Genomic DNA, 25,934 nt, shown 5'->3' with positions numbered 1-25,934 from the left:
TGTTTCCAACTTGGCCAAGAGGGTTCACCATATCCCTCAACACTTTCACAACACACTGCTGATAGAGGTATCCAACATATCAGTACTCAACTGTTCAAGACCAATGGAACTTGCCTAGGAGAGGCAAGTCAGGAGTTTCAGAAACAGCCTCATGTGATTAAAGCCTCACACTCGGCTCCAAAACCTTTCACACACTGGGATAGCTTGTACCTCTAGTTATCTACCATCCAGAAAGCAGTCGAAGTCAGCAGCCTGGAACAGCCTCTTGGAAGACCCACAGTAATTAACCTTCCAGCTCTCAGGCCCTCCTCTCATTGGTAACACCATCCTCACAATTATTGGTCAGAAACAGAACTACACTAAAGACATTCCACCTCAAAGGTCAAACATTCAGAGTGCTATCCCAGTATACCAGTTCACTACACAGTTTCCCTATACACACCTATTCCCAATTAACTTAACAAGTCAATTTATTCAACCTAGCTTCAGACCATTATCTAAATTAGTCATTGCTTCCGAACCCAGTCACAGTCACACACAAATTGTATTTGAATTAACATTTATACTAACTAATAGGGGCACATATACTTATTTCCTTCACTTCGATGAAAACTACAATCCTTGTCTCCAGTGCATATCCTTCAAGAAGTTCTTGAAGTGCGTGTTCCCCCAGTACTATTAGCATCAAAGGGTAAAAAAAAATTCACAAAATTCTACCATATCAATCATTTTCCTTACTTGTGGGTGGGATGCTGAATATCACTCAAATGAGAATTAATTTGATTGAGTATTTTTAAGAGATCATAGTCATAGAGTACTACAGCACAAAAAAACTCTTCAGCCCATCCAGTTGAACTGTTGTTCTGCCCAGTCTCATCAACCTGCACCTATACCACAGTTTCCCTTAAAGTGAACCCACATCCATCACTTCTGCTAGCAGCTTTTTCCATACTCAAATCATCCTGAGTGACAAAGTGCCCCTTAAATGTTTCATCTTTGACCCCTAACCTATGGCCTCTAATTCTACTTTCATCCAAACTCAACGGCAAAAAAGCCTGCTTACATTTACCCTATCTATATCCCTCATAATTTTGCATATCTTTGTCAAATCTCTTCTCATTCTCCTACACTCCAGGGAATTATGTCCTAACCTATTCAATCTTCTCGTATAACTCAAGTCCTCCAGTCCCGGCAACATCCTTGTAAATTTTCTCTGTACTCTTGCAGTCTTATTGATATCTTTCTTACAGGTACGTAGGCACAAATTACGTTAGCTGATAAAGAGTACTGACAAATGCAGGGTGCAGTGAAGTCTGCATGGACTTTAGCAAGGCCTTCTACAAGGTCCTGTATGGCAGGCTAGACTGGAAAGTACGACACATTGAAAAATTTTCTTGGTGGAAGGAATCAGAGGAAGGTAGTGGAGAATTGTTTATCGGACTTGTTACCAATTGTGTGCTGCAGTGATCAGTGCCTGTCGTTTGTCATCTATATTAACAATTTGGATAACAACATTGTTAACATGATTAGCAGGTTTGTGAGTGACACAAAAGTTGGTGATGGGATGGACAGTGAAGACGGTTATCTAAGGTTACAAAAGATCTGGATGAACTGGGAAAGTGAGCCAAGAAGTGGCAGATGGAATTTAACTCAGACGAGTGTGAGGTATTGCATTTTGGCCAGGACAAGACTTACGGAGTAAATGGTGGGGCCCTGGAAACATAAGCACCTAGGGGTAGGTACATAATAAGTGGAGATACATTAGACAGTGTGGTGAAGAAGGCACTGGCATGCAGGCCTTCAGCGGTCAGGGCACTAAGTACAAGGGTTGGTATGTCACGTTACAGCTGTACAAGTCATTGCTGAGAATACACTAGGAGTGTTGTGTGTATATTTCTAGTCACCATTCTAGTAGGAAGGATTGAAGCTGGAAAGTAGGAAGGATTGAAGCTGGAAAGGGTGCAGAACAGATTCACAAGGATGCCACCGGGATTGGAGGGTTTGAGTTATAAAGAGAGACTGGACAGGCTGAGACTGTTTGCCCTAGAGTACAGGAGACTGAGTGATCACCTCATAGATATTTATGAAACCATAAGGGGCATAGATGAGTAGATGGCCACAGTCTTTGCCACCAGTATAAGGGAGTCTAAACCTAGAGGGCACAGGTTCAGGGTGAGAGGTTAAATATTTAAAGGGGACCTGAGGCACAACTTTTTCCACAGTGAGGGAGGTGTTTGTATGGAACAAGCTGCCACAGTAAGTGGTTGAGCTGGGTACAATTACAATGTTTAAAAGACAATTGGACAGGCCCATGGAAAGGAAAGGTTGGGAGGGATATCAGCCGAATGCAAGAAAACATCGCCAGTTTTATGGGCGCCTTGGACGAGTTGTATTAAAGGGCTGATCTCTATGCCGTGTGACTCTAAGTCCAGATCTCACAACACTTAGATGTAATTGGGCAGCAAAAGCTCATTGGCCTGGAAGGGCCTGTTACATTGCTGTAAATCTAAAAATGTTTTAAATTGTATTAATGAGGTCTTTGAAAGGGTTCAGGGTGTAAAAGCATGTCAGGTTGCTGGTAAATGCAAGGATTCTGCTTCTGCACTCTCTGACCAGAGAATCACATGGCACAGAAACAGACCCTTCGGCAGACAACCTCAATGCTTTAGGCCTGAATCACATTCACCTGCATTTTGTCCTTCCAAGCCTCGAGAGCTGGTCGATGAGTTTCTGACCTGCTGTGGGAGTGTTTGCCCACCAACACCTCGGACAGAGCATTCTAGGTTCCAGCCAACCCCAGCAACCAGTCGCTGGAGTCCATTCAGATCCCATCACAGGTACCACCATAGGTAAGTAAGGCCATGTCAAATGGGATGTGATGAAGCACAGGCCAACCTCATGGTGAACATTTAGCATGAACCCCCACACGTGCCTCACAACTCTAGAAATCCTAGTTTGATCCTGATCTCAGATACTGTCTGTGTTTTAACAAGGACAAAGTTCTTGCTCTAAATAAGAATAGGAATTTGATTGTAAACAAGGTTGGAGAGTGGAAAACTGACTGGATGAGGACTAACCTATCAGAAGGGATGGACTACAGGTTTATAAATACAATTGAACGAGACATGCCCAGGCATCATCCCTGATGAAGATGGCAGAGTTTGTCATCAAGACATTGGTTATAATTGATACCTGAACCTGGCTGGAAGTTTGAGAAGAATTTATTCACTATGTTTAGAGTTCACATGTTCTTGCTGTTATCCCATAGATTCCCCAAGTTTCTGTGCAGCTTGGAAAGGTTAATTCTCCACTGTAAATAGTTTCCAGTGTGTGAATGAGGGGTGGAATTTGGGAAAGTTGATGGGAATATTGAATCAGAGAGGATGGGTAGTTGGGTAATTGGTGTAAATGAATAGTTGGTGTAGATGGGGTAATTGGCATTGATTTGGCTTGATACAGCACAAGAACATTCAGCCCAACTCATCCATGCTAACCAAGTTTTGCAAAAAGAGGAGTGAGGGTCCAGAGGAGGTTCAAGAGAACGATTCTGGGGATGCAAGGGTTAATGTATGAGGTGTGTTTAATGGTTTTGAGCCTACACCAGCTGGAGTTCAGAAGAATGAGGGGGAATCTTATTGAAACCTATTGAATAGTGAAAATCATGGCAGATTTATGTGGAGTATATGTGGAGATGATGTTTCCTATAATGGGAGAGTCTAGGGCCAGAATAGAGGGATATCCCTTTGGAACAGAGATTAGGAGGATTTTCTTCAGCCACAGAGTGATGAATTTTTGGAATTTATTGCCATGGATGGCTGTGGAGTTCAAGTTGTTGGGTATATTTAAAGAGGAGGTTGTTAGATTCTTGATTAGTCAGAGTGTCAGATGTTATCCCGAGAAGGCAGGAGAATGTGATTGCAAGGGATGATAAAACGGCCATGATGGAATAGCAGAGCAGACTTGATGGGCTGAATGGCCTGATTCTGCTCCTATTGTTATGGCTTTCCCATCTGAGCTAATCCCATTTGTCCTTGTTTGGCCCACATTCCTATTTCTGATGCACATCAGGCCATCTTCCCACAACAATGAAATGCAGAGGCTTGGATCTCCTGGCTGTTTGCTTTCAAAGTCAATGTAAGTTTATCATCAAAATACGTATTTGTCACCTTTTACTATCCTGATAGTCATTTTTTTGCAGGCATTCACAGGAAAATAAAGAAATAATACTATTTATGAAAAATTATAAATAACAAAGACTGCCAAACAACCAATGTGCAAAAGACTCATGTTGCCATTAAAATATAAATAATTCAGAGCACAGGAGTTGTATAACACAGACGGCCCATAGGAAAATATCGCAGCGACGGGGAATCCGAAATAAACGCAGAGTGGCAGAGTACTCAGCGGCTCAGACAGCATCTATGGGGGAGAACCGAGGTGTACATTGTCTAGCGAGAGGTTGGAGGAGTTGCACGAAGTTACAAGGAAGGTCGAACTCCTCCCCGAGAGGAGGGTGTGTCTTTGCTTTTGGCAGCCAGTTCCAGGGCAAGGTGGGAACAAGGTGACACGAAAGCCTGGAACATCAAACCCCCCATTCCAGAGACGACCGCACAAAGCAAGCGTTACTCTGGAGCAACATACTGCTGATGGATGAGTGTTCCCTCTTAGGTCGCATGTCCCAGAGACCCCCTGTTCATAAGGCCATAAGACATAGGACCAGAATTAGGCTATTCGGCTTATTGCGTCTGTTCCGCCATTCATCATAGCTGATTTATTATCTCCTTCAACCACGTTCTCCTGCCTTCTTCTCGTAACATTTGACGCCCTGACTAATCAAGAAACGATCAACTTCTGACTTAAAAATACCCCATGATTTGGCCTCCATGGCTGTCTGTGCAACGAATTCCACAGATTCAGCCCCCTCTGGCGAAAGAAATTCTTCCTCATCTCTTTTCTAAAGGCCAATTCTGAGGCTGTGCCCACTGGTTTACACAAAATACTCTGCAGATGCTGGGGTCAAAGCAACACTCACAACACGCTGGAGGAACTCAGCGGGTCGGGCAGCATCCGTGGAAACGATCAGTCTGGAACCTACCAGCCTTCTCCTTCCCTCCTCCCCCCCCCCACCTTCTTTATGGGGCCTCTGCCCCTTCTCTGTACAGTCCTGACGAAGGGTTCCGGCCCGAAACGTCGACTGATCGTTTCCACGGGTGCTGCCCGACCTGCTGAGTTCCTCCAGCGTGTTGTGAGTGCTGCCCTCTGGTTCAGACTCTTTCACAATAGAAAACATCTTTGCCATTGATGAACTGGGAGGATAAACGGCAAAGGAGGGAACCAGAGTAGAAGACATACTCACAGCCATAAAACATTAACTGTCCTTTTGACAAGCCTTGAGTCGCCTTTGTACAGACCCCGTTCCAATGCAATGTGTCTCGGGATTGTCGCGGTAATGCGGGTTTCAGTGGGTGGGTAGTAAGAGTCCTGACCCCCGGTTACCTGTTCATGCCCCCGCCACGGCCAAAGTCGCGACCCCATTCCCCTCCACCCCCGTTCTAGAATTGACAGGGTTCCACCACTGAATCGGAGCCACCCCCGTTCGCCTCTCATGGGCACGGCGCAAGGGATGGAGAGCGTCAGGGAGTATTTTTAGCGCCCTCCGAATGCCAAGGAGACTTGGAAAAGCCACTTGGTCAAATCCCCGGAGAAAACTCCTTACATGATGCCGACATCAAAGTCAAATATGTCGCAAGATAGGAACATCGCGTTTGTCTCCGAGGTAGTCTATGCACACTTGTAACGCAATGGTTAAACAAGCAATAGGTTCAGCAGGCGCGGTAAAACAGCACGATTAGCAGCGGGAACAAGTAACTCGGAGCGCAATACATCCCGAGTTTGGGAAGCAGGCGGACTTCTGATCACCTGTTTGGGGTGGTCTGCAGCCCTCACCGACCACCTCGTCCAATTCAAAAAGGAGGAAATAAACTCACCGAGCGGTGGGAAAGTCGAGCGTTGGGAGACGGAGAGGAGGGTCTAGCTTCTGCAGCCACCAGGCTTCTGGCTGGTAAAAAAACAAAATAAGTCCTGGGGTGAAGCGTGCCTGCTCACCCAAGAGACCCTTTTATGGCCAGGCACGCCGTTATATATAGAATCGCCGCTCTTACGTTGGTATAATACTGTATCTAATTCGTATGTGCGATTAAATGCAATGTAGTCCCGTACATCTGTCGGATTTTATACCGCAGGTAGACAGGCTGGTGTTGATTATACATTAACCAGCCTCTCTCAGGTCTGCAGAGAGCTTGAGATATGATTTAACCCGGTGACACCTTCCTGTTACTTCAGAACAGCTTGTAGTGTTTAGTAATCTGCCATCCAGCTAGTTATTTTCTCAATGATAAAAGGACTTAATGAAGGGTCTCCGCCCAAAAGGACGGCTCTTTATTCCCGTCCATAGATGCTGCCTGATCTGCAGAGTTCCCTCCAGCATCCTGCATGTGTTGCTCTGGGTTTAGAGATTCTGCACAATCTCGTGTGTTTATGGTTATTTTATCAAGTTCACGTTTATTGTCATGGGCAGACATACCCCGGTATGAAAATTAGTTTCTTACATCAGCCAAAAAGTACCCGACAACCAGGAGTTAACATAAAGTTTAAAAAAATCACCGCTAATAAACATAACGATATAAGTGCGAGAGCCCATGCGGAAAAGTCACTGTTAACCATTTTTAAATAGCCTAGGGACGCCTGTTGCTCTCGGGAACCGTCTCATAGCAGCAGATTTAGGCAATTCGTCAATCGAGTTTGCACCACCATTCTATCATGGCTGATTTATTTTCCATTACAACCACATTTCCCTGCCTTCTCCCTGTAACCTTTGACGCGCTTACTAATCAAGAACCTATCAAACCTCCGCTTTAAATACCCCCACACAGCACCCTTGATCCGCCACCTCTTGCGCCGCGAACACAACATCGCCTCTTTTGAAGCTTACACTAAGTTTATTCCCCCCCCCCCAACACAATGGGAAACTTTTCTTTTTGCTGCACTTATCCTTTCGAAAGTCCTCTTTAGGATGCCGGAGGGAATTTAAATGGAGGGAAAATATTGCTGACGGAGGTGCTGTTAAATAAGGAAACTGGTGAGAAGCGGCGTGCTCGTCTTACACACACTATCCAGTTTCCTTAAGGACCTGGAGAAGACGTCGGGGACGGTGGGGGATGATGGGACTGGAATGGGGGTGGGAGGTGAGGGAAGGCGGTGTTAACAGTTCCAAGCAACCGAGAGTGGAGACTAAAAGGAGACACTGGAGACCGCACGTGCTGGATTCCGGCGCAGCCCACCAAAAACAGTAGGAACAAAGCCGGTCAGACGGCATTAGTGGAGGGGAATGGAGGAGGAGGTCTGAAACTGGCCACCTCGGCCTTCTCCACACCGCAGCCACCTGAGCGAGATCTCTTCCAAACTCCATTGCCCTATTCACATCCTCCAAAGCTGGCTACCAGTTTTACACACACTCCCACACGACTGAAAATTTATTATCAACGAGTTTTGTAACCATTTTATAGGAGTCGGGACGTTATTTTGTAGTTGTTATTGAGATTTTATCCCTATATACGATGCCTCTTTTAATGAAAGCAAACATTCCGTGCGCCTCTGTTAACTAACTTGTCCCGAGCTGCAGTTAGAATCGTAGCAGTTGGGGTAGTCGCTTTACAGCGCCAGCGATAACGGATACCCGCCGCTGACTGTAAGGACTCCAGTCCCTCTCCAATTCAATGACATCCTTTTCAACCCAATAATTTCCCCTTACAGTCCACAGCTTCCCTATATATATATATATATATGAGCAAAAGTAGTGAGGTAGTATATTCCAGAAGGCAAAAGGCCATGTATTGAGTGAAGGCAAATTTGCTTTCTCATCTCTGTCTGAACCGGTTAGCCCCTTATCATAAACCCCTGGAAGCAAAAGGGGTCCAGCTCCGAGCCCCACAGCCTTCCACTCACAAAACCACGTGTCAGTCGTTCCGCTTTCCTTCATGCTATTAATCCTTGGATTCTTTTTTCTTTTTAAATCTTTTTATTAATTTTTCAAAATTATAAACTCAATAACAAAGTTGGTACAAAGGGATTGGAAAAATGTTCAACAGCATATATAAAATGAATTTTAAGTGACATAAAAATAAAAAACTTCCAAACTCATAATGAGATTACACATTAACAAAGAAATAAAAAGAAAAAAAATATGTAAACCAAAAGAAACCCCAAAAGAAAAAGAGAAAAAAAAACCCCAAAAAAGGCAAAACAGGGCTAGACCAACAACTTATATCAGACAAGATCCATAATGTCGCTAACTCCACTCCTCTCATCATATAATTTTAGAAAAAAGATTCAGAAAGGTCAGATTACATCATATGAAAATGTTGCATAAAAGGTTTCCAGGTATCTTCAAATTTAACCAAAGGGTCAAAAATATCACTTCTAATTTTTTCTAAATTTAAACTTAATATGGTTTGAGAAAACCATTGGAATGTAGTTGGAGGATTAATTTCCTTCCAGTTCAACAAAATAGATCTTCTCGCCATTAAAGTAACAAAAGAAGATAAAGATCTATGTTCTACCATTGGCAATCCAAAGATTGCCGTAATAGGGTGGGTCTCCTGTCCTCTTTTGGAAAAATATTGGAAAGACATTTTGATATTATTTCAACAGTTCTATGCTTTGCTTTAAAACCCAATCCTTAGATTCCACGGATCCTCACGTTTCTGATCAGCCTGTCTAGAACTACCCCATCAACTCTTCTAGTCACTTCATCAAAATATTCAATGTCAGTCATACATGGTCTTCGCAGAACACATTGATGCAATGTTATGTTGTTGGTAGACCCCAGCCATCTGGCACCACTCTGTCAGGAAACACTGGCAAACTGTAATCAGTATCAGGAAATGGAGAGAAGGTTTGACACAGACGCAGAGCAATGGAGATAATATACCTTTGAGTGATGACTTTAATAACAAACTGCAAAATATCAAGCCACGAGTGGCCACAAAACAAGAGAGAACAGATACTTAACATGACAGGGAAACAATGCAACTGAGGGGTAGCAGCACCTGGTTGAGCAAGTATAGAAAGGACTGTGAATGAGTGAAAAAGAACTGTGGATGAGAACTGAGTTTAAATAGGCTGCAGGTGATGAGTCGGAAAAGAGTGGCTGGTGATTCCTGTTAGCTGGATGGAGACTGGGAGGTGCCTACCTGTGCAGGCCTGAAAGTCAGAGCCTCTGTACTTTCCTCCCCTGTTTCTTTTAATGGATTGGGATAAATTTCACAGATTAAAATGAAACGGGAAATTCACAGGAGATCGGGCAGTAACAGTGGAGATAAAAATACTGAATTGAATTGGTAAATATGAGTGGTAAATTAATATATTATTGCCAATATGTACTGAGGTACAGTGAAAAACTATGCATGTCTTCTATACAGATCATTTCAACACATCGATGCTTTGAGGTAGTACAGGGGTTAAAAGCAGAATGAAACGTTCATAGAAACATAGAAAAACATAGAAACATAGAAAACCTGCAGCACAATACAGGCTCTTTGGCCCACAATGCTGTGCCAAACATGTCCTTACCTTAGAAATTACCTAGGGTTACCCTTAGCCCTCTATTTTTCTGAGCTCCATGTACCTGTCCGGGAGTCTCTTAAAATACCCTATCGTATCTGCCTCCACTACCATCGCTGGCAGCCCATTCCACACACTCACCACTCTCTGCGTAAAAAACTTACCCCTGACATCTCCTCTGTACCTACTTCCAAGCACCTTAAAATTGTGTCCTCTCGTGCTAGCCATTTCAGCCCTGGGAAAAAGCCTCTGACTATCCACATAATCAATTCCTCTCATCATTTTATACACCTCTATCAGGTCACCTTTCATACTCCATCACTCCGAGGAAAAAAGGCCGAGTTCACTCAACCTATTCTCATAAGCCATGCTCCCCAATCCAGGCCACATCCTTGTAAATCTCCTCTGCTCCCTTTCTGTGGTTTCCATGTCCTTCCTCATTGTGAGGTGACCAGAACTGAGCCCAGTACTCCAAGTGGGGTCTGACCAGAGTCCTATATAGCTGCAACATTACCCCTCAGCTCCTAAAATCAGTCCCACGATTGATGAAGGCCCATGCACTGTATGCTTTTTTAACTACAGAGTCAACCTGCACAGCAGCTTTGAGTGTCCTATGGACTCAGAATCCCAGATCCCTCTGATCCTCCACACTGGCAAGAGTCTTATCATTAATGCTATATTCTGCCATCATATTTGACCTACCAAAATTAACCACCTCATATTTATCTGGGTTGAACTTCATCTCCCACTCCTCAGCCCAGTTTTGCATCCTACTAATGTCCCGCTGTAACCTCTGACAGCCCTCCACACTATCCACAACACCTCCATCCTTTGTGTCATCAGCAAATTTACTAACCCTTCCCTCCACTTCTTCATCGAGGTCATTTATAAAAATCACAAAGAGTAGGGGGGTTCCAGAACAGATCCATGAGGCACACCACTGGTCACCGAACTCCATGCAGAATATGACCCATCTACAACCACTCTTTGCCTTCTGTGGGCAAGCCAGTTCTGGATCCACAAAGCAGTGTTCCATTTGATCCCATGCCTCCTTACTTTCTCAATAAGTCTTTTATGGGATACCTTGTCAAATGCCTTGCTGAAATCCATTTACACTACATCTACTGCTCTACCTTTATCAATGTGTTTAGTCACATCCTCAAAAAATTCAATCAGGCTTGTAAGGCACAAAGCCATGGTGACTATTCCTAATCATATTATGCCTCTCCAAATGTTCATAAATCCTGCCTCTCAAGATCTTCTCCATCAACTTGCTAACCACTGAAGTAAGACTAACTAGTCTATAATTTCCTGGGCTATCTCTACTCCCTTTCTTGAATAATGGAACAACATCCGCAACCCTACAATCCTCCAGAACCTCTCCCGTCCCCATTGATGATGCAAAGATCATGGCTCAGCAATCTCCACCCTCGCCTCCCACAGTAGCCTGGGGTATATCTCATCCAGTCCCGGTGACTTATCCAACTTGATGCTTTCCAAATCTCCAGCACATCCCCTTTCTTAATATCTGCATGCTCAAGCTTTTCAGTCCGCTGTAAGTCGTCCCTACGATCGCCAAGATACAGAGTTACATTGAAAGTGCGGTGCAGGCAGACATTAAGACTGAGAGATCAGTTCATTATTCTGCTCCTATGTCTGACGGTCTATTTAATGTACAAAAGATCCATTGTAACTGCAGGTTAGAAATTGTCCTTGAGCCTAGCGGTACATGCGCTCAGGCTTTGGTATCTTCTGCCAGATGAAACTGGTGGAACTGGCCTATTTGTACCTCAACTGGACAGGCTGATATTTCTTTTAAAACTAAACTGTAAACTGTAATATATATAACATTTTACATTCATGACCAATGCATTTGGTACTGTTCACTTATTATTTTATTGTGGTATTCTTTTCCACAGATAGCTATGGAGGCCAAGCCACCATTCGGTGTATTTATAGCAGAGGTTGATAGTTTCTTGATTAGAAAGGATGTCAAAGGCTACGGGGAGAAAGCATGAGAATTGGGTTGACAGGGATAATAAATCAGCCGTGATGGAATGGCGAAGCAGGTTCGATGGGCCGAATGGCCTAATTCTGCTCCTATGTCTTATGGTCTTAAACCGTGGCATCATTCTCTCATGTGACAACCCCGCCCCCCCCCCCCTTCCTGGGGCGATACACCATCCAGTTTTTCGAAGGACTTCCCCACCTGACTCAGCGCTGCCTGTCCGGCAGCGGAAGGAGCCACAGAATGTGGTCCTTCCCCACAGAGCAGAGTCTCTCCTTGGCTGCACCGAGCTTCAGCCAATCCAGCCTGAACGTGTTTAAATCGGTGTTTCAACACAAGGGCCGTGGTACGTCCGCATTAAGATGACCGCCAGAAAGAAGGTGCTTCTTTAAAGAGATCAGTCGGTGGAACAACCTTTCAAAGGGAACGTCCAAAGCACTTATCCTCGAATGGTATACGGAATAGGCGAATGTCTCAGTGAGCGGAGATGAGAGCTTCTTAACTGAGCGAATTAAGATCGGTTGTTCACAGGATGTTACAGTAACTCATGAACCAACGACGCGGGTGGGACCACTGCGCCACTCAGTGGCTAAGTATGACCATACTTGTACTTTAGTTTCCTACAGCCGAAAGAAACTTATCGTTCAATATTTGTGGCATTGTATCCATCAAACTTTAAATGACCCTTGAAATACCGAAGGACAGCGTAGGGGTTAGCGCGACATTATTACAGCTCGGGGCATCAGAGTTTGGGGCGTCCTCTGTAAGAAAGGCGTTGGGTACGTTCTTCCTGTGAGTGCGTGGGTTTCCCTCCACAGTCCAAACAAAACCTACCAGTTGGTAGGTTAATTGGTCATAGTCAATTGTCCCGCGATTAGGCTAGGATTAAATCGGGGGTTGCTGGGCAGTGCAGCTCGAAGAGTCGGAAGGACCTATTTCGTGATGTATCACTAACTAAATAAAACAAAAACTTGAAAAGGACACAAAAATACACCAAAAAAAAAGATGGGATGAGCTGGGTGGGCACCAAGTTCAGCATGAACTGACTGGGCCGAAAGGCCTGTATGCCTATGGATACTGCTTTATGACACCTGACCCAGTATAAAACGCAACTTGCCTCATATTCTCAGGTTGAGGGTTTAAATAACCAGATGTTATTTACACTTGTTTATGTGTCAATAATTGGGACATTTGTAGGTGCTTGGCAATTTGTTTTTATGTATTTAGTATGCACTCGAGACACCTAAATGAATTAGTTCTCAGTCAAAGTTAAACGTTTGTTCTGAAGATCGTTACTCACGATTTGAGTATGGGAAACTTAACTGTTGTTTAAAGTGCTGCTGTATCTTGCATGAGTTATTTCTCACAAAGGTGGAAATTGCAGGCCATGGTTAAAATTTTCTTAAGCAATCATACCAATCAATTGCCATGATGATAGTCAGTTTTCTGATTTTATTTTTCCCCTTTGCCGTCAAAGGATTCAATCCTACTTCATGCTTTAACCCAACAAGAGATCCATCGTCACCCCATGGAAGTACCTAATCATTTTTTGGGACGATGAATCGATGTCTGTAATCGGCCCCTTAAATTGATTAGTAAAACAATGTTTTTTCAAGAGAATATAAAAGGGAACAATGCATTATTTGCTGGTGTGAATTAATTCACATTAATTGGCCAATCGGATTACATGGCCTTTGGTTTTGTCCTACATCATGGAAAGAGGCCTTTCAGCCCAACTCATCTGTGTCAGCCTAGACACCCATCTAAGCTAGTCCCATATTTGTTCCTTATTTCTCTAAACCATTGCTAATCATATACCTGTCCAATGGACTTCTAAAAGTTGTTATTGAGCCTGCCTTGACCACTTGCTTTGGCAGATAATTTTTTGGCAGCCCAATTAAATCAGGAGTGAGAAAGGAGGTGACTCACAGGTCAAGGAGAGAGATTAAAAAAGGAATGTTCACAGGCTTTCAGCATTCTTCCCGTGGCCTAGTCAATTTGTGATTCATTAGGAAGGGCAAATAAAAATAGGAAGAGACAAGTGGAGAGGCCAATTTTGGAGTGGAACAGGGCTAGAGTGGGGAGGCTTTGGCCCAGCAGGTTTGGGCAAGGTAAGTATCTGGTAAATTTCTTCTTCATCCTTCATTTTTCATTTGTTAGTGCACAGTTAGGGCAGTAAGAATGGCCGCAGGGTTTGTGTTGTGTTCTTTGTGTGTAATGAGGGAATTCTGGGAGATTTCCAGCCACCCAGATAATCACATCTACACCAGGTGCACCAAGCAGCAGAACCTCAGGAAACGTGTAAAGGAACTGGAGCTGTGTTCAATGTCCTTCAGTTCATCTGGGAATCTTAAGCTATGCTAGATAGGAGTTACAGGGAGGTAGTCACCTCTAAGTTGCAGGATGTCTATCAGGAGAGTTAAAGGAAAGGGGCAGCCAATACTGAGCAACCCTGTGGTTGTTCCCCTCAATAATAAGAATACTGTTTTGAATACTGTTGAGGGTGATGATTCACTGCGGGGCGGGGGGGGAGTTACAGTGACTGGGTCTCTGGCACTGTGTCTGGTGCTGTGGCTCGGAAGGGAATGGGAGAGAAGAAGACTGCAGTAGTGAAAGGGAATTCCATAGTTAGAAGAGTAAACACAATTTGTGATAGAGACACCATTATGGTATGTTGCCTCCTAGGTGTCAAGGTCAGGATAATTTCAGATCAAGTTTATGACATTCTAAAAGGGAAGGGTGAGAAGCTAGAAGTCTTGGTACATCGGTTGACACAGTGGCATAGTGGCTAGTGCAACACTTACAGTATGTTCGACCCAGATTCGATTACTGTAAGGTGTTTGTATGATCTATGACCGTGTGGGTTTCCTCCGGGTGCTCCGGTTTCCACCCACAGTCCAATGACCTACCAATTAGTAGGTGAATTAGTCATTGTAAACTGCCCCGTGATTAGGCTCAGATTAAATTGGGGATTGCTGGGCGGCATGGCTTGAAGGGCCAGAATGGCCTATTCTGTGCTGTATCTCAATAAAATTTTAAAAAATTAGCACCAATGACACAGGTAGGAAAATGCAGGAGGGCCTGAAGAGAGAATTTAAGGAGCTAAGTAGAAAACTGAAAAGCGGGGTCTCCAGGGTACTGATCTTTGAATTACTACTGTGCCACATACCAGTGAGGTGAAGAATAGGATGAACTGGTGCAGGGGGGAGGGCTTCAGATTTCTGGATAATTGGGATATTTTCTGGGGAAGGTATAGCCTGTACAAGAGGGACTGGTTACACCAAACCCTAGGGGGACCAATATCCTTTGTTAGAACTGTTTGGGAGGGTTTAGACTAATTTGGCAAGGGGATGGGAACTGGAGTAATAGTGCCGCAGTTGGTATACAAGCAGAGGCAGTGTGTAGTGAGACTGTCAGGAAGGACAGGCAGATGACAGGGCACTATTCCAGTCAGTGGGATAGGTTGCAGTGTAACAGGGGGACAAAATTATAAAATATGATGAGTTCAGGACTGAAGGTGTTATACTTGAATGCATGCAGTATACGGAATAAGGAAGGTTATCTTGAAGAGCAGTTAGGGATTGGCAGGTATGACTTGTGGGCATAACAGAGAAGTGGCAGAAAGAAGATTATCATTGGGAGCTTAAAAACCAATGATACACATCATAGCGAAAGGACAGGCAGGCAGGTAGGTAGAAGGCGAGACATTGGTAAAACATAAGTCAATCCTTAGAAAGAGGTGACATTGGATCAGAAGCTGTAGAGTTCTTGTAGTAAAGTTAAGAAAATACAAGGGTAAAAAGACCTTAAAAGGAGCTATTTATAGGCCAAAGATTACAACAGGTGATAGAAAGGGGCAATGTTACAAATGTCATGAGGGATTTCAATATGCAGATAGATTGGGAAAATTAGGTCAGTGATGGATCCCAAGAAAGAGAGTTGGCAGAATACCAATGAGATGGCTTTTTAGAGCTGCTTGTGGTTGAGCCCACAAAGGTATCAGTTATTCCAGATTGGGTGTTGAGTAATGAACTGGATTTCATTAGGGAGCTTAAGGTAAAGGAACCCTGAACAGATAACGATCATGATAGAATTCAAACTGCAATTTGAGAGGAAGAAGCTAAAGTTCAATGTTCAAAGTAAATTTATTATCAAAGTACATGTATGTCACCATCTACAATTGTGAGATTCATCTTATTGCAGGCATACTCAATAAATCCATAATAAAATAATAGCCATAATAGAATCAATGAAAGACTGAATCAACCTGGGTATTCAACTATTGTGCAAAAGACAACAAACTGTGCAAATTTTAAAAGAAAGAAATAATAATAATAAAAGATAAGCAATAAATATCAAGAACATGTGATGAGTATCCTTGAAATTGAGTCCACAGATTGTGGGAACATTTCAATAATATGGCAAATGAAGTTGAGTGAAGTTATCCCTTTTGATTTAAAGCCTGAGGGAATAATAACTGTTCCTGAACTTGGTGGTGTGTGTCCTGAGGGTCCGGTACTTTCTCCCTGATGGCAGCAGTGAGAAGAGATCAAGTGGGGTTGCTGGAGGTCCCTGATGATGGCTGCTGCTTTCCTGTGACAATGCTTCATGTAAGTATGCCCAATGGTGAAGATGGCTTTACTCATGATGGACTAGGCCATATCCATTGCTGTTTGTAGGATTTTCCATTCAGGAGCATTGGTGTTTCCATACCAGGCTGTGATGTTCAGGATAGGTCCTCCGAAATAATAACACCGAGAAATTTAAAGTTGCTGACCCTCTCCACCTCTGATAGTCTGGTGAGAACTGGCTCATGGACCTTTGATTTCCTCCTCTTGAAGTCAAGCTGCTTCTTATATGCTGATTTGTCACCATCCTTGATTCGGCCAACAACAATGGTGCCAGCAAACTTGAATATAGAATTGGAGCAATGCTTAGCCACACAGTCATGTGTGAAGCAAATAGAGCAGGTGCTAACCACACAGCTTTGCGGTGCACCTGTGCTGAATGAGATTGAGGTGGAGATGTTGCTGCTAATCCGAACTAACTGGGGTTTGCAAATAAGGAAATCTAAGATCCAATTGCACAAGGGGGAACTGAGTCAAGGTCTTGAAGCTTATTGATTATTTTTGAGGGGATGATAGTATTTATTACTGCGATATAGTTGATAAAGAGCATCCTGATGTATACAAACACGAGGAAATCTACAGATGCTGGAATTTCAAGCAACACATATAAAAGTTGCTGGTGAACGCAGCAGGCCAGGCAGCAGCTATAGGAAGAGGTACAGTCGACGTTTCGGGCCAAGACCCTTCGTCATCTTTAGTACTCAGCCAGGTACTCTCTCTGGGCCAAATGCTTTTCATGCTTCCATCTCATGAAGGCTGCTCACATGTTAGATATATCAGTATTATAGTGGAGTAAAGGGAATTACAGAGGCATGAAAAAGGAGTTAGCAAAACTTGATTAGAATGAGACACCAGCAGGGATGAAGGCAAAGCAGTAATGGCTGGAGTTTCTGGGAGCAGTTCAGAAGGCACAGGATAAATAAACCCCAAAGAAGTATGCTAAAGGTGCTAAGAACAATAATTTATAAGTTTCTAATCTGTAAGTATCTAAAGAAATGGGATGAGAAAGTTCAAAAGACATAAAACAATTATCCAAAAACAAATCAGAAAAACGTAGTATACCTGTATGGGTCCTAGCTATGCCTGCCTTTTTGTTGGCTTTGTGGAACAATCTATGTTCCAAACCTATTCTGGTATCTGTCCCCCACTTTTCCTTCGCTACATCGACAACTGCATTGGCACTGCTTCCTGCACGCATGCTGAGCTCGTTGACTTCATTAACTTTGCCTCCAACTTTCACCCTGCCCTCAAGTTTACCTGGTCTATTTCCAACACCTCCCTCCCCTTTCTAGATCTTTCTGTCTCTATCTCTGGAGACAGCTTATTACTGATGTCTACTATAAGCCTACTGACTCTCACAGCTATCTGGACTATTCCTCTTCTCACCCTGTCTCTTGCAAAAATGCCATCCCCTTCTCGCAATTCCTCCGTCTCTGCCGCATCTGCTCTCAGGATGAGGCTTTTCATTCCAGGATGAAGGAGATGTCCTCCTTTTTTAAAGAAAGGGGCTTCCCTTCCTCCACCATCAACTCTGCTCTCAAACGCATCTCCCCCATTTCATGCACATCTGCTCTCACTCCATCCTCCCCCCACCCCACTAGGAATAGGGTTCCCCTTGTCCTCACCTACCACCCCACCAGCCTCCAGGTCAAACACATAATTCTCCGTAACTTCCGCCACCTCCAACGGGATCCCACCACTAAGCACATCTTTCCCTCCCCCCCTCTGCTTTCCACAGGGATCACTCCCCACGCGACTCCCTTGTCCATTCGTCCCCCCCATCCCTCCCCACCGATCTCCCTCCTGGCACTTATCCTTGTAAGTGGAACAAGTGCCACACATGCCCTTACACTTCCTCCCTCACTACCATTCAGGGCCCCAGACAGTCCTTCCAGGTGAGGTGATATACTGTGTCTGGTGCTCCCGATGTGGCCTTCTATATATTGGCGAGACCCAACGCAGACTGGGAGATCGTTTCACTGAATACCTACGCTCTGTCCGCCAGAGAAAGCAGGATCTTCCGGTGGCCACACATTTTAATTCCACGTCCCATTCCCATTCTGATATGTCTATCCACGGCCTCCTCTACTGTAAAGATGAAGCCACACTCAGGTTGGAGGAACAACACCTTATATTCCGTCTGGGTAGCCTCCAACCTGATGGCATGAACATTGACCTCAAACTTCCGCTAATGCCCCACCTCCTGCTCGTACCCCATCCGTTATTTATTTATATACACACATTCTTTTTCTCTCTCTCCTTTTTCTCCCTCTGTCCCCCTCACTATACCCCTTGCCCATCCTCTGGTTTTCCCCCCTTCCCCCTTTTCTTTCTCCCTAGGCCTCCTGTCCCATGATCCTCTCATATCCCTTTTGCCAATCACCTGTCCAGCTCTTGGCTCCATCCCTCACCCTCCTGTAAACTCCTATCATTTCTGATCTCCCCCTCCCCCTCCCAGTTTCAAATCTCTTACTAGCAATTCTTTCAGTTAGTCCTGACGAAGGGTCTCGGCCCGAAACTTCGACTGTACCTCTTCCTAGAGATGCTGCCTGACCTGCTGTGTTCACCAGCAACTTTTACGTGGGTTGCTTGAAATTCCAGCATCTGCAGATTTCCTCATGTTTGCGTTATACCTTTAGTTTTCCAGATTAGATAGGCTTGATACAAAAAAGAAGGTTGAAAGAAAAAAATTGAATAGAATAGGGCTTGCTAAAATAAATTGATTCAATCCAAAAAATTTTCGAAACTGAAACCATACTCGAAGATTATATTTAACTATTGGGTTATCCATATGTTTGTCCTATTTAGAAAAATCAAAGGGAAGCGGAGTCCGATTTCATATCCATCAGATATAATGGAAAGAATTCTAGATTTAAATCCTTTTCAGAAGGGTTCAATAGCAATTATTTATAATATGATTATGAAAATAAATCCAGATGTATCGAATTCAATTAAGAACGACCGGGAAAGGGAACTTAAGCTTACTTTACCTATAGAGAAAAGGCAAAAAATTCTTCAGTTAGTTAATTCTTCCTCTATATGCGCTAAACATGCGTTGATAACAGTTTAAAGTAGTACACAGGGCTCGTATGTCCAAGGATAAATTAGCTCGTTATTACTCTCATATAAACCCTGTATGCGATAGATGTCATTCTGAGATAGCCTCATTAACTCATATGTTTTGGTCATGCCCTTTGCTGAAGAAATACTGGGACGTTATCTTTGATATTATTTCAACTGTTTTGAATATTGATTTACAACCTCATCCTATCATTGCAATCTTTGGTTTACCAATGATAGAACAACATCATCTGACCCCCCTCAGCTTGTCGGATGATTGCTTTTGTTACACTAATGGCTAGAAGATCCATATTATTGAATTGGAAAGAGATGAATCCTCCTACTACATTTCACTGGTTTTCTCAAACTATGTCTTGCTTAAATTTAGAAAAAATTAGAAGTGTCATTTACGACCCTTCTATTAAATTTGAAGAGATTTGGAGACCGTTTATTCAATACTTTCATATGATGTAATTTGATCCTTTCCAATTCTATTTTGTTACTCCATATTCGGGGAGAGGAGCGGAGTTAACGACACTAATGGTCTTATCTGAGGTATCATAATAGCCCATTCTTTTTCTTTTTTTTTTCTTTAGTTTAGTTTTCTTTTAATTGGGTTAGTTTTTTTTCTTTTGGGGTATAATTTTTTTTCTTTTTTCATGATATTTTTATATTTTCACTTTATATTTTCCTATATTATACTTGTACTTTTTGAGATTTTGGGAGGCTGAATAATTATGTGTCAATTGAGCTCATACTTGTATAAACTATTTATCAATAATGTAATCCCAATTTCTCTGTATCTATTTTCTGTAACGGTTATGATGCTGAAATTAAAAAAGGAAGTATTCTAAAAGCAGGATGACGCAACCATTGCTGATAAAGTCATAATAAAAGCCAAAGAGACAGCATATAATAAAGCAAAATTTAGTGGGAAGTTTGAGGATTAAGAAGCTTAAAAAACAACAGAGGACAACTAATAACAACGTAAGGAGAGAAAAGATGAACATGAAGGTAAGATAACCAGTAATATCACAGAGGATGCCTAATTTTTTTCCAGATATAAAAAGAGTAAAAGGGAAACAAGAATAGATATTGGACTGCCTGAAAATGACATGGGAGAGGTAGAAGTCAAGGAAGTGGTGGATGAAATGGATCAGCATTTTGCATCAGTTTTCATCATGGAAGAAACTAGCAGTGTTCTGGAAGCTCGAGAGTGTCAGGGGGCAGAAGTGAGTGCAGTGGCTATTAATAGGGAGAAAGTGCTTGGGAAGCTGAAATGTTTGAATGTGGATAATTCACCTAGACCAGATGGACTACACTTAAGGGTTCTGAAAGTGGTGGCTTCAGAGATTGTGGAGGTATTAGTAATGATCTTTCAAGAATCAATAGATGCTGGCATGGTTCCAGAGGACTGGAAAATTGCAAGTGTCACTCCAAGAAGTGAGGAAGGAAGAAAATAAGGAAATTATAGGCCAGTTAGCCTGACCTCAGCGGTTGGGAAGATGTTGGGGACTATTGTTAAGGATGAGATTTCATGGTACTTGGAAGTACATGATAAAATTGCCAAAGCCAGCATGATTTCATCAAGGGAAAATCTTGCCTGACAAATCTATTGGGATTCTTTGAAGAAATAACAAGCTAGATAGACAAAGGAGAATTGATGGATGTTGTTCACATGGATTTTCAGAAGGCCTTTGACAAAGTGGCACACATGAAGCTGCTTAGCATGATAAGAACCATAGTATTACAGGACAGATACTGGCAGGATTAGAGCATTGGCTGATTGGCAGGAGGTAAAGAGTGGGAGAAAAGGGAGCCTTTTCTGATTAGCTGTTGGTGACTAGTGGTGTCTGGCAGGAATTGTTGATGGGACCGCTTCTTTTTACGTCATATGTCAATGATTTGGATGATGGAATTGATGGCTTTGTGGCCAAGTTTGCAGAATATATGAAGATAGGTGGAGGGGAAGTGTTGAAGAAGCGAAGAGGCTACAGAAGGACCGAGATGGTTTAGGGGGAATGAGCAAAGAAGTGGCAGATGGAATACAGAGTCAGGAAGTGTATGGTCATACACCTTGGTAGAAGGAATAAAAGCATCAACCACTTTTTAAATGGGGAAAGAATTTTAAACATCCAAGTTGCAAAGGGACTTAGTGCAAGATTCCCTAAAGGTTAACTTGCAGGTTGAACTGGTGGTAAGGACGGCAAATGCAATGTTAGAATTCATTCTCGAAGGCCTGGAACATAAAAGCAAGGATATAATGCTGAGGCTTTTTAAGGCACAGCTAAGGCCTCACTTGGAGTATTGTGAGCAGTTTTGGGCCCCTTATCTAAGGAAAGATGTGCTGATATTTGAGCGGGTTCACAGGAGGATCACAAAAATGATTCCAGGAATGAAAGGCTTATTATATGAGGAGTGTTTGATGGCTTTGGGTCTGTACTCACTGGAATTTAGAAGAGTGAGGGGAAAGCTCATTGAAACCTTTTGAATGTTGAAAGACCTAGACAGAGTGGATGTGGAGAAGATGTTTCCTATATTGGGGGTGTCTAAGATAAGGGGGCACAGTCTCAGAATAGAGAGATGTCCATCTTGAATGGAGGTGAGAAAGAATTTCTTTATCAAGATGGTGATGTATTTGTGGAATTCATTGCCACAGGTGGCTGTGGAGGCAAGGTCATTGGGTGTATTTAAGACAGAGGTTGATTAGGTTCTTGATTAGTCAGGGCTTGAAAAATTATGGGGAGAAGGCAGAAGAATGTGGCTAAGTGGGAGATGGATCAACCATGACGCAGTGGCAGAGCAGACTCAATGGGCCAAATGGCCTAATTCTGCTCCTCCGTCTAATGTCCTTATATACCGGTGAAGAATTTGCCCCTTAGGTCTCAAATAAATCTCTCTGCTCTCACTTAAACCTGTGTCCTCTCATTCTAGATTCTCCAACCATGGGGAAAAATATTTCCGCCCCTCAGGATTTTATACACCCCCGATGAATTTACAATTTATTTAAATCTTACATCTATCCCACAATATGAGGGAGTAAAAATCCTTGCGTAATGACTTCGTTGCAATGTACAGATATGTGAATTTAAGAGGCTAATGGTTTGTAGAAAAAAGCTGTCCTGTAGCTGTTTGGTCTGGGCTTTAATGGCTGCGGTAGCGTTTGCCAGACGGAAGCAGCTTGGACAGTTTATGGTTAGGGTGACTGGTGTCTCCGATGATCTTTCAGTCTAAATGTCCTCAATGGAGGGAAGTTCACATCCACAGACGCACTGGGCTGTCCGTACCACTCTCTGCAACGTCCAGCGATCAAGGTTGGTGCAGTTCCCGTACCGAGCGGTGATACAGCCAATTCCCAATGCTTTCAATGGTGTCCCTCTAGAAGGTCTTGAGGATTTGGGGGGGGCCCATGCCGAACTTCTTCAGTCGCCTAAGGTCAAAGAGTTGCTGTTGTGCTTTTTTTTGCCACAAAGCCGGTGTGTACGGTCCGGGTGAGATCATCAGTGATGTGTATACAAGGAACTTTATACTATTCACCCTCTCAACTTCAGACCCATTGATGTTGATTGAGGTGAGCCTCTCTCCATTCCTCCTGTAATCCGCAATCAGCTCTTCTATTTTTTGAACTGAGTCAGCCTCACCACCATCCCAGCCCCACCCATTACTCAAACCCTCCAGTTATTAAAATATTCTTGTAAATCTTCTTTCCAGCTTAGCACATTTATTGTGTCATAGAGTCATAGAACAGTACAGTACAGCATCAAGGCCTTTGGCTTATCTAGTCTGCTATTCTAACTAGTTCCATCAACCTGCAACAGCACCTGGACCATAGCCCTTCATATCCCTCCCATTTATGTACCTATCTAAATTTCTCTTAAATATTGAAATCAAACCCACGTCTACCACTTCCACTGGCAGCTATTACCACACTCTCACCACCTCCTGAGTGAAGTAGTTCCCCCTTAAATATTTTACCTTTCACCCTTTACCCATAACCTCTAGTCTCACCCAACCTCAGTAAAAAAAAAAGCCTGCTTACATTTACCCTATCTATACCCATCATAATTTTGTAAACCTAAAATCTCTACTCATTCTCCAAACCTTCTGGGAATTCGACCTTGTTCATAGATGATTCAGTCAGCAGAAGTCAATGGAAAACAATCTGTTTATTCTACTTGGTTGACTTGCAGTAATCAAATAGCTCCTTGTATGGTATGATGGCAATTATCAGCTAATTATATGGTAGCTTTGACGACACCTGCCATTGAGATTGTTTAGAGCTGAGGAATAGGGTGCAGTGCTGGAGAGAGTGAGAGCAATCCAGGCAGCTTCAGAATCAAAACTACACCTGCGAGAGTGTCGCTATCAGGCTGCACATGTGCATTCTCAACTTCTGAGTGGCAACATGACAAATTCTGACACAATTAACTCTCCATACACACTAGGATTTCATAGAGGACTATGTCATTTATATCAATGATCTGGGTGAAAATGTAGTTAACTGGATAAGCAAATTTGCTTATGACACCAAGATTGGGTGGTGTAGTGGACAGCAAGGAGGACTATCAGAGTTCACAGAGGGATCTGGAACAGCTGAAGAAGTGGAACTGAACGTGGCAGGTGCAATTTAATGCAGACAAGTGTGAGGTGTTGCAATTTGATAGGACCAACCAGTGTAAGTCTTAATTAGTTAATGGTAGGGCACTGAGAAGAGTGGTAGAACAAAAGGATATTGGAATACAGGGTACATAATTTGTTATCATAGCTAGATATGGCCGTAAAGACAGCTTTTGGCACACTGGCCTTCATGAATCAATGTACTGAGTACAAGAGATGGGATGTTACGTTGAAGTTGTATAAGATGTTGGTGAAGTCTAATTTGGAGTATTGTGTGCAGTTTTGGTCACCTACCTATAAGAAAAATGTAAATAAGACTGAAAGAGTATAGAGAAAATTTATAAGGATGTTGTCAGGTCTGGAGGACCTGAGTTATAAGGAAAGATTTAAAAGGTTAGGACTTCATTCCTTGGAATGTAGAAAATTGACAGGAAATTTGATAGAGGAATCAAAGTTATGAGGGGTATAGATAGGGTAAATACAAAAAGGGTTTTTCCATTGAGGTTGGGTTGGACTACAACCAGAGGTCATGGGTGAAGGCTGTAAGGTGAAAAGCTTAAAGGGAAGATGAGGGGGAACTTCTTCACTCAGAGAATGGTGAGAGTGTGGAATGAGTTGCCAGCACAAGTAGTGCATGCGAGCTCAATTTCACTATTTCAGCCAAGTTTGGATAAGTGCATGGATAGTAGGGAAATGGAGGGCTATGGTCCTGATGAGGTCGATGGGAGGAGGTAGTTTAAATGGGTCGGTATGGACTAGATGGGTCAAAGGCCATGTTCATGTGTTGTACTTTTCTATGACTGGAATATAAAACAAGGATATAATGCTGAGGCTCTATAAGGAATTGGCCAGAACACATTTGAATATTATGTACAGCTTTGGGTACCATATCTAAGAAAGTTTGTGCTGGCATTGGAGGGGTCAAGAAGATGTTAATGAGAATGATCCTAGGAATGAAGGAGTTAACATATGAGGAACATTTGATAGCTCTGGACTTGTACTTACTGGAATTTAGAAGAATGGAGGATGGCACTGTAGAAACCTATGGAATATCGAAAGGCCTTGATAGAATGGATGTGGAGAGGATATTTTCTCTCGTGGGGAAGTCTAAGACCAGAGGACACAGCCCCTTTAAGTATGTCACTTTAGAAGAGAGATGAAGAGGAATATCTTTAGCCTGAGGGTGGTGAATCTGTGGAATTCATTGCCATAGGCACCTGTGGAGGCCAAGTTATTGGGTATATTTAGAGTGGAGGTTGATGATTCTAGAATAGTCAGGGCGTGAAAGGTTATGAGGAGAAGGCAGGAGAATGGGGTCAAGAGGGAAAATAAATCAGTGATGCTGGAATGGCCTAATTCTGCTCCTATGTCTTATGGTCTTAAATGCATCAGATACGATCTAATTGGAAATTTTTCACTGATGTAATACTAAGTTGCAAGTAAAACGTAAAATGTACCAGTGCCAACCCTCCGTGATCCAGTCTAACTCCAATTGACAATGTTGGCGTGTGACTCTGATTTGCAGAAAGGGGGCTGCTTCTTGGATCGAAATGCCAAAGGAATCAAGTGTGGTGGGAAAGAACTCTGGCCCAATTGTTATGGGAATCTCCCTAATCCAACAAAACCTATCATACATCAATGAAATACACTCATTAAACACTCAAATGCATTCTTGGGTCCCCATGGTAGCATAGTAGTTAGTGCAAAACTATTACAATTCCAGGTGTTGGAGTTTGGACTTCAGTGTCCTCTGTAAGAAGTTTGAACGTTCCTTCCTTTATGCGTGTGGCTTCCTCCGGGTATTCCAGTTTCTCTCCACAGTCCAAAGACATACTGTTTAGTAGGTTAATTGGCCATGTAAATTGTACTGTGATTAGTTTTGGGTTAAATAGGTGGATTGTTGGGCAGCACAGCTCGAAGGGCCGGTAGGGCCTGTTCTGTGCTGTATCCCTAAATAAATAAAATAAATATCATGAAAAACAGTCAGATTCACTTTAGCT

The 25,934-nt window shown here is 43.0% G+C and overlaps 1 protein-coding gene across 4 annotated transcripts in view; it reads right to left on the bottom strand.

The window, feature by feature from the left end:
* myom2b (myomesin 2b) overlaps positions 1-25,934 on the bottom strand; it is a 215,749-nt gene that overhangs the window by 140,167 nt on the left and 49,648 nt on the right. For 3 of the 4 annotated variants that reach the window (XM_063038763.1, XM_063038783.1, XM_063038790.1), the window contains exon 1: positions 5,988-6,127. The exons of the other annotated variant lie outside the window; for it this stretch is intronic. The gene's annotated coding sequence lies outside the window, so the exon portion shown is untranslated. Of the gene's footprint in view, positions 1-5,987; positions 6,128-25,934 lie in introns of those variants that run through there. 4 annotated transcript variants of the gene reach the window in all.

Source organism: Mobula hypostoma, chromosome 2 (assembly GCF_963921235.1).
Source record: "Mobula hypostoma chromosome 2, sMobHyp1.1, whole genome shotgun sequence".
Classification (NCBI taxonomy): Eukaryota; Metazoa; Chordata; class Chondrichthyes; order Myliobatiformes; family Myliobatidae; genus Mobula; species Mobula hypostoma.
The sequence above is the reverse complement of the archived record's forward strand: the minus strand, read 5'-3'. Positions and strand labels throughout refer to the sequence as shown.